Genomic DNA, 7,500 nt, shown 5'->3' with positions numbered 1-7,500 from the left:
TGTATAAAATATTAAAATATAAAATCGAATATAAAATCGAAAATAATATTTAGAAAACGAATCAGTCTCTGGCATCTGTTTTGAGGGATTTTTGCCCACTCCTCCTTACAGAACTCAGCCAACTGAGTGAGGTTTGAGGGGTGTCTGGCATGAACTGCCAGCTTCAGATCCTGCCACAGCATCTTGATTGGATTTAGGTCAGAACTTTGACTTGGCCAATCCAAAACACAAATCTTCTTTCTCCTGAGCCATTCTTTGGTAGATTTGCTTTGGGTCTTTGTCTTGTTGGAAGACCCATTTTCAGCCCAGCTTTAGCTCCTTGACTGATGGCTTGACGTTCTGTTCAAGAATCTCCTGGTATACCTCAGACTTCATGGTTCCCTTAATGATGTGGAGTCATCCAGGGCCAGAGGTGGAAAAGCAGTCCCAGATTTTGACATTCCCAGCACCTATGCTTGACTGTTGGGATAAGGTTCTTTTGGTGGTAGGCAGTGTTGTGTTTTCGCCAAACATAGTGGTTTTGATTTTGACCAAAAGGTAAATTTTGGACTCATCTGTCCAGAGAACGGACTTCCAGAAACCTTCAGGCTTGTCCAGGTGGTGTCTGGCAAAGTTAAGACGGCAGTTTGGTTCTTTTTTGACAGCAGAGGCGTCTTCCTAGCAACCCTCCCATGAATGCCATTTCGATTCAGTGTACTTCTTATTGTTGAAGCATGCACAGTTACCTGAGATGCAGCAAGGGAGGTCTGCAAATCTCTAGATATTATGTTTGGGTTGGCTTTTACCTGATTTATTATTTTTCTTGTGGCTCTTGGTGATATTTTGGAAGGGCGTCCACTTCTAAGCCGAGTTGCTGTCATGTTAAATGCTCTCCATTTGTAAATTATTTGACTCACAGTGGACTGATGGAGCTCAAATCTTGTTGAAATGATTTTATAGCCTTCCCCAGACTGATGTGCTCTCACTACCCTCTTCCTGATGTCCTCTCTGCATGGTGTGTTTTGCATTCATCTGTATGAGTCCGGCCCAAACTCTTTCCTAAAGATCTCTCCTTTGATTGGTTCATTTGGTACCCAATTATTTACCCACCTGATTCTACTTACCTACTTGATTTAACCAATGCAACTTGGGGTTCACTTATTTTTGCACCTGCACTAATATCTTTATTAAAAAAAAAATCTACTACATGCATGATTTCCTCTAAACCAACATACGGAATTGGTAAATATAAACCTGTTATGTCAGATAAAAAAGACTGGTTCTGATTAAAAAAAGATTTCATGGTAAAAACAAAAAATCTATAATTGCACAAGGGGTTCACATACTTTCAAGTAGCACTGTATCTATAAGCCCTGGAATTGGACGACTATCACCACTAGATGGAGAACTTTAGCAATGGAGATGGAGATATAATTTCACTGATGTAGTAATAGAAATTGACATACGTCTATGAAATTGACTCCTGTATAGAGATAGGCTATGGTGTCATAAGTTATTTCGTTTGGAGTAGGCCTACCACAGTCAAACACCTCAAACAAAACATCCTTACTGTTTGATCCTGTTTTCATGGACCCTCTCATATCTTTTTTTGTGATGGGTTTTGTTCAAAATAGCATATCTGATATTAGTAGGGAATATGTAGTTAAATTTAGCTTAAATTTGTTGACTCTACATATAGCCCGTTTTAAGCGGGAGGCCCCATATCTGTCAACGTGCGCAGGGCCCCCTTTATCTCCGAAGAGCGGGAGGCGTATCCCTCTCCCTCTCTACCCCTCTCTCTCACTAAAACCCCTCTCTCTCCCTAACGCTCATGCATGTGTAGGCTATAACACAGTCTGCTTCAAAGCCTTTTAAGTACACAGCATTTAAACTAGAGTCGGCATCGCCATCATTAGCCTACAAAAGAACGCACCAATCCTCGCGGAATCCTTGCCGTCATTGTGCCGCGGCCGAGGATAAATAACGGACATCTCATTGTCGGGTCGAGCGCACGAGCTCCCCGCGATCCCCACGGGCGTTAACGGCACTTCGACGGCCAACGGAAGGGGTGTCAGCCAGGAGAGGAGGAGAGGGAAAAGGAGAAGAGGGGAGGAATAGCAATAGGTGACAGAACATATTGAGGATTGACTCGAATATAAACAAGCCTCACTGCGTCCACTGAAAGTTGAATTGCAGCATCCGCGGCTGTACCTGTGCGTGTTGTAGAAGACGCCCTTGGTGACAAGAGACAGGAATCTACTACAGAGTAAGTATTGTTTTGAAGTGTCTAGCCACTATATATGCAGTCTACTTGACCTGATTTCAGGGAATTGACCATGTGTTGTTGATTCACACCAATGCAGCCGCGGCGCAAACCCTCCAGCCACGCTATCCGTCTCTAAACCACCTCAAGCGTGCATGGATGGAGGAAGAGAGAATTGTCCAGGGTTATAATCCTTCCCCATGTGGTCGGTGAAACACTGAGGCTTAATATGGGCTAGTAGCAACATTGTTTACCTGGGCTTGGCTATTTCTAACGGTGCTTTCTATCAATGCTCGGATGGAGAGATGCTTAAGCTACACTACTCGATGGAAAGACATGATTTCACATCATGGTATAAAATATAACCTACAACCGGGGCTTAAGGCAACGAAAAACATCGACAGTTACTAAATTATAGGAGGACAGCTCATGCTTTATTATTGTCCCATCGAATATTACGCCGATTCCGTTCGCTGTCAGCCCGACAGACAGGTGTAACACTTCGACATGTTTACGTAAATGCCTCAGATGTTCTACCATGTTTATCGATCTGTTTTACGAGCTGAGTGAGTTTTACTAGATGAGGGAAGAGTCTGGATTTTTGCATCGGCGGGCATATCCAGTGGCGCCAGCTGCCAGACGTGAGGAGAGGATGCTGGCACGGTGCTTTTCAGTGTGAATGTGATGATGAGTGAGAGTGAGCGGAGGGGATTTCACTGGCCTGTTGTGGTTGTGATGTGAGGGAGCCGTTCCAACATGGCGCGCATGAGCTGATAACACAGGCCCATAGCCATTACATACTCCTGTCTGGAATTTTCACAGCGCAATGGACTAGACTACCAGGGGCTAGCTTGGTCAGAAACAATACTATAATGGAGCTTAATTTACTACCAATCCACTTTCTAGTCACCTAAATCCATCCTCTCACAACTGCATTAATGTAAGCTCCTATCCTCACCATCCCTGCAGGCCCATTCTAAATGTCTGTTTAATAATATCTTAGTAAATAGCATGCACAGGATACATATTTTCTTCTGTCTATGTCATTGTTATAATCAGTGGCACTGTGACACACAATGTGGGTGTTGGGACACTAGAGAGGCAGCATGCATCGGTTACTAGGTCAAAACTCATTTACAATGACTGGGCGTCAGCAGTGATATAATATATTAGTCCCAGATGCTTTCATCATCTGAAGGGACTTGCAGTTAACCCACATATCCAGTATTTGGGCCACATCATCTCCACAACCCGAGTGTGGGTGTGGCACCGTACTTCAACCCACTGAGCATTCAGGACAATCATTCCCACAGCTTTGGGACGTTCCCTCAGATTACTGCAGCTTTATATGATCATACTGATCTCCCATTGCAACTGTGACAAGAAAACAACAACAACAAAAAAACACAATACCATGTCAAGGCATTTTTTCAATCTTTATTCCTGCATGTCTCCATTGTGTATTGTCCTGTGGCTCTCACTCTCTTGGGTCAGGGCGACCTGTGAAGTTAGACTGTGGTGGACAACATCTTTGTTCACTGGGCCAAGGTTTTGCGACAATAGTAGGGGCCGAAGTTGCTAAACACAATACACATTACACCGTTGTATTTAAGGAGGGACTCGGACTGTCTGAGACATCAAAGTGGCCCTATTGTTTCCTCATTTCATTATTCAGATAAGATGCTAGGGTGTTGTTTTATTCTCAGACAGAAGTCTTTATCAAAGCTGAAGACATGTCGTCAGTCATAGACATAGGCCTAGTTTATCTCTGTTTTGAGGGCATATACTGTACAGAACGGTACAGATTTACATACTGTATATCATCTGGCCTATAGTTAGGGTACAGCCTCAGACCCCCTGGCTGTGAGGGTAACGGTCCACACTCTTAGAAAAAAGCTACCTCGAACCATAAAGGGTCATTTTCTAACCATAGTGTCCTATATTTTTCCGTGTAGAACCCTCTCCACTGAATGTTCTAAATCAAACCCAAAAGAACCCTTTTGGAACCCATTGTATACTGAATCAAACTGTACAGTCTTAGATATAGTAACTGTATCTTCTGGTCTACTGTTAGGGAGTATATCTTGAGTGTACAGCCTCAGGGCTTGGCCAGTAGGGGGGAGGGTGTATATCTGAAGTCCAGGTCTGTGTTGTCTCAGTCAGACAGGGCAGACATCTCTTGTCTTGTCACACATCGTCTGCCACCCTCTCATAGGACAAGACAAGACTGGGACCTTGTAAAGCTTGGTGATGTGTTCTATCTGACACCTTTATGCACTGTCTGGCAGTTTTATTTGTTGTTGTCATAGGTGTTGTAGTAATGCTTTAATTACTCTACTGACAAAGTGTATTTATGTGTTTTTACTTGGTAATGTAGCAGTTGCTTGGTTGCTGGTAAGTTAAAGGGAGTCGAGTGGATTGTATCATTACACAAGTGGGATATGGAACAGTGCTTCAACAACCAAGTTCAATTCAATGACTATGTAATTACATGGTTATAAGCAGACATACTACAGTATTACTACTCAGGTGTAAGAGCAACATAAAGCAGGTTTAGAATCACCTGGGTCAGGAGTTGATGTGTGTCTAGTGCAAATCCAGGCAGGAGGACTGCTGCCTCTCTCCAATTACAACGTTAGGATTCACCTCTTAGCTATCCCTCCCTCTCTTTCACAAGTTCTCTCCATCCTCACTGTTTCTATGCCCCCTTCTCTCTCTTTTCTCTCCCTCCCTCCTCTCTACTATCACTCTCTGCCTCCCCTTTTTCCTCTAGCTCTTTTCTCTACCCTCTTTCTGTTTTCTCTCTCTCTCGTCCTCTCCATGTCCAGCAAAGCCCCTCCCTTCTCCTCCCTGTCACGGCAGATAAGAGAAAAAAGAAAGGATTTGTTTGAGTTCTCTATTCTGAGGATTGTGTGTTGTTTTCTGCTAAACTGTGTCATTTTTAGCCTCTAAGAAATTGTAATCTCAGAAGAGAACACAGTCTAAGCAGCTTTCTCTCTCTCTCTCTCTCTCTCTCTCTCTCTCTCTCTCTCTCTCTCTCACACAGACACACACACACACACACATACAAACACACACTCATATGATCATCAGCAGCACTGTTGTAGATAGATCATATCAAAAGCGTCATTGATGATAACTGGTATCTCTCTGTGTGTTCCTTTGTGTACCAGTAACCTGGTCCCCAGGCCTGTTTGCCACACAGGCCCGGTACAGCCAAGCCCAGTTCTGGCCTGAAGCACAGGAGAACTACTCATCAACATGGTTGGCTGTTTACTCCAGGGAATGAATCAATGCTGTTTATTTAAGGGTAGATGTTAGGGCAGTTCAGAAAGGAAGCACTGTACCAACTCAGCCTAATGGTTCTTCCGTTTAAAATTGATTGGATTCCTGAGTAATGCAAGGTCAAGGCTTAGTGTCCGGAAGCTTCTGACCAGAGTGCTAAAATTATCATGATATAGAAATTCCAAAACAAGATTGGAGGCCATTTCCGTTCAAAGGACCATACCATTACCTTTCTATTGACATTGTCTTTCATTCATTCATTCTGCCTCTTCCTCAAGACTACGGTCATGTCCACACAGTGTTGAAATGCGCAAACACACCTGTTGTAAATGACTGGTGGTCATGGATATAAAGTATGTATAGTATCCACCAATGACCAATTCCAAAAGCAGATTTCTACACTGGTTTCAATCTGTCTTGTCCAGTCCCGTCAGAGCTTTGGCACTGATAATGAGTCATGATACATGAGACCTCGCTCAGACCTGGCCTTTCCTTCCTGGTTCACAACCCTCCTCATGGCTCTCCTCTGTGTTTCATGAAGCATTAAAGTCATATTCACATCCCAAAATAACTTGCACAACCGGTCCCAGGCAAAAATAGAACAAAGAAAGAAAGAAAAATGCCTGCATACGGTATATTAATGCTCCCCGGGGCTTTATCGCTGCACTACACAACACAACAACTTTTCTCCTTCAAGAGATGTCTTTGTCAGCCCTCCTAATAGAGGTGTTACACAGTGTTTCACACATCCCTCCTCTCCCAGTGACAAGAGGTTATCTCCAGGGTCAGAGGTCAGAGGTCAGAGCTGCAGACAGTGGTGACCCCTCTGGTATCGTGTGACCTGTGGCTCTGTCAATGTTTTTATTGGCCTGGGAGTATGGTGGATAATCTTGTGCGTGCGTGTGTGTGTGTGTGTGTGTGTGTGTGTGTGTGTGTGTGCGCGCGTGTGCGTGCGTGCGTTTGTACGTGTGTGTGTGTGTGTGTGTGTGTGTGTGTGTGTGTGTGTGTGTGGCCTTGGGGGGATGGGAGGATATTATTATTGGCCCTCTGCAGTCTTGGCCAAAGGGGAAGGAAGAGGAGGAAGTTGGAGTAGAGACAAGGAGAGAGAAGAGCCACTCAGTGTGTGAGAAGGATATGAAATTGCTTTCCCCAGTCCACTCTAGACTCACTGCTCAAATGCACTGGTTGGTTATTACCTTTTTGATGGATTCATTTCTAAAGTCTTTGATTTGTCTTTGACTATTGTGTCGGGTGTGTCAGAGACCTCTTGTGTGTGTGTGTGTGTGTGTGTGTGTGTGTGTGTGTGTGTGTGTGTGTGTGTGTGTGTGCGTGAGAGGTCCTGCATGTGTGTGTGCGCCGTGATCTCATGTCAGTATGCTACTGTGTCCTAATCCAGTCTTTCTGGTGTTTGTTGAAGATAATCCCAGATTAACAGTGATCAGACCTGTTCTAATCTGACTATAGGAAGCAGAGGGTTAAATGATTGTAATAAAGAGGTGCAGTACAACAACAGTGAACTGACTCCCAGTATTATTGGGACTAAACTAATCAAGTGGACACCCCCGTTATGCATTAATATGATCATATTGTCGGGCATCCCCAATAGTGAATGATTGATTGATTGATTGATTTAGATTTATTTTATATTTAAGTGCCATTGTACCTTCCGGCAGTGCCCAGTCCATATGGGTTTATAAAACAGTTTACATGTGGATTCTCCTTTTGTTTTATTTTTTTAACAAAACAAAAATAAATGTAAGGAATGTATAATCTGACCCTTGGGGCCAGAGGACCCTTAGGTTGCTTTTAGAGACAGGATGTAAGGGAAAGGTACTTACCATAGCTAGCTAATGTAAATGTCTTAAGTGCCTGACTACAGCAGTCTGCATGCCCCCCCCCCCCCCCCACCCCATGCATTGAACCAGGAATTAGTCCTTCCCCTGCTATACTAACACTGCTGCCCAGAAATGCAG

General features: G+C 43.8%; 1 protein-coding gene across 1 annotated transcript in view; it reads left to right on the top strand.

Moving 5' to 3' along the window:
* Positions 1-2,117: 2,117 nt before the first annotated feature.
* palm1b (paralemmin 1b) overlaps positions 2,118-7,500 on the top strand; it is a gene marked incomplete at its 3' end in the record, with an annotated part of 12,605 nt that continues 7,222 nt past the window's right edge. The window contains exon 1 of the mRNA XM_083683514.1: positions 2,118-2,245. The remainder of the gene's footprint in view (positions 2,246-7,500) is intronic.

This window comes from Argentina silus (assembly GCF_951799395.1).
Source record: "Argentina silus genome assembly, chromosome: 13".
Taxonomy (NCBI): Eukaryota; Metazoa; Chordata; class Actinopteri; order Argentiniformes; family Argentinidae; genus Argentina; species Argentina silus.
The sequence above is the reverse complement of the archived record's forward strand: the minus strand, read 5'-3'. Positions and strand labels throughout refer to the sequence as shown.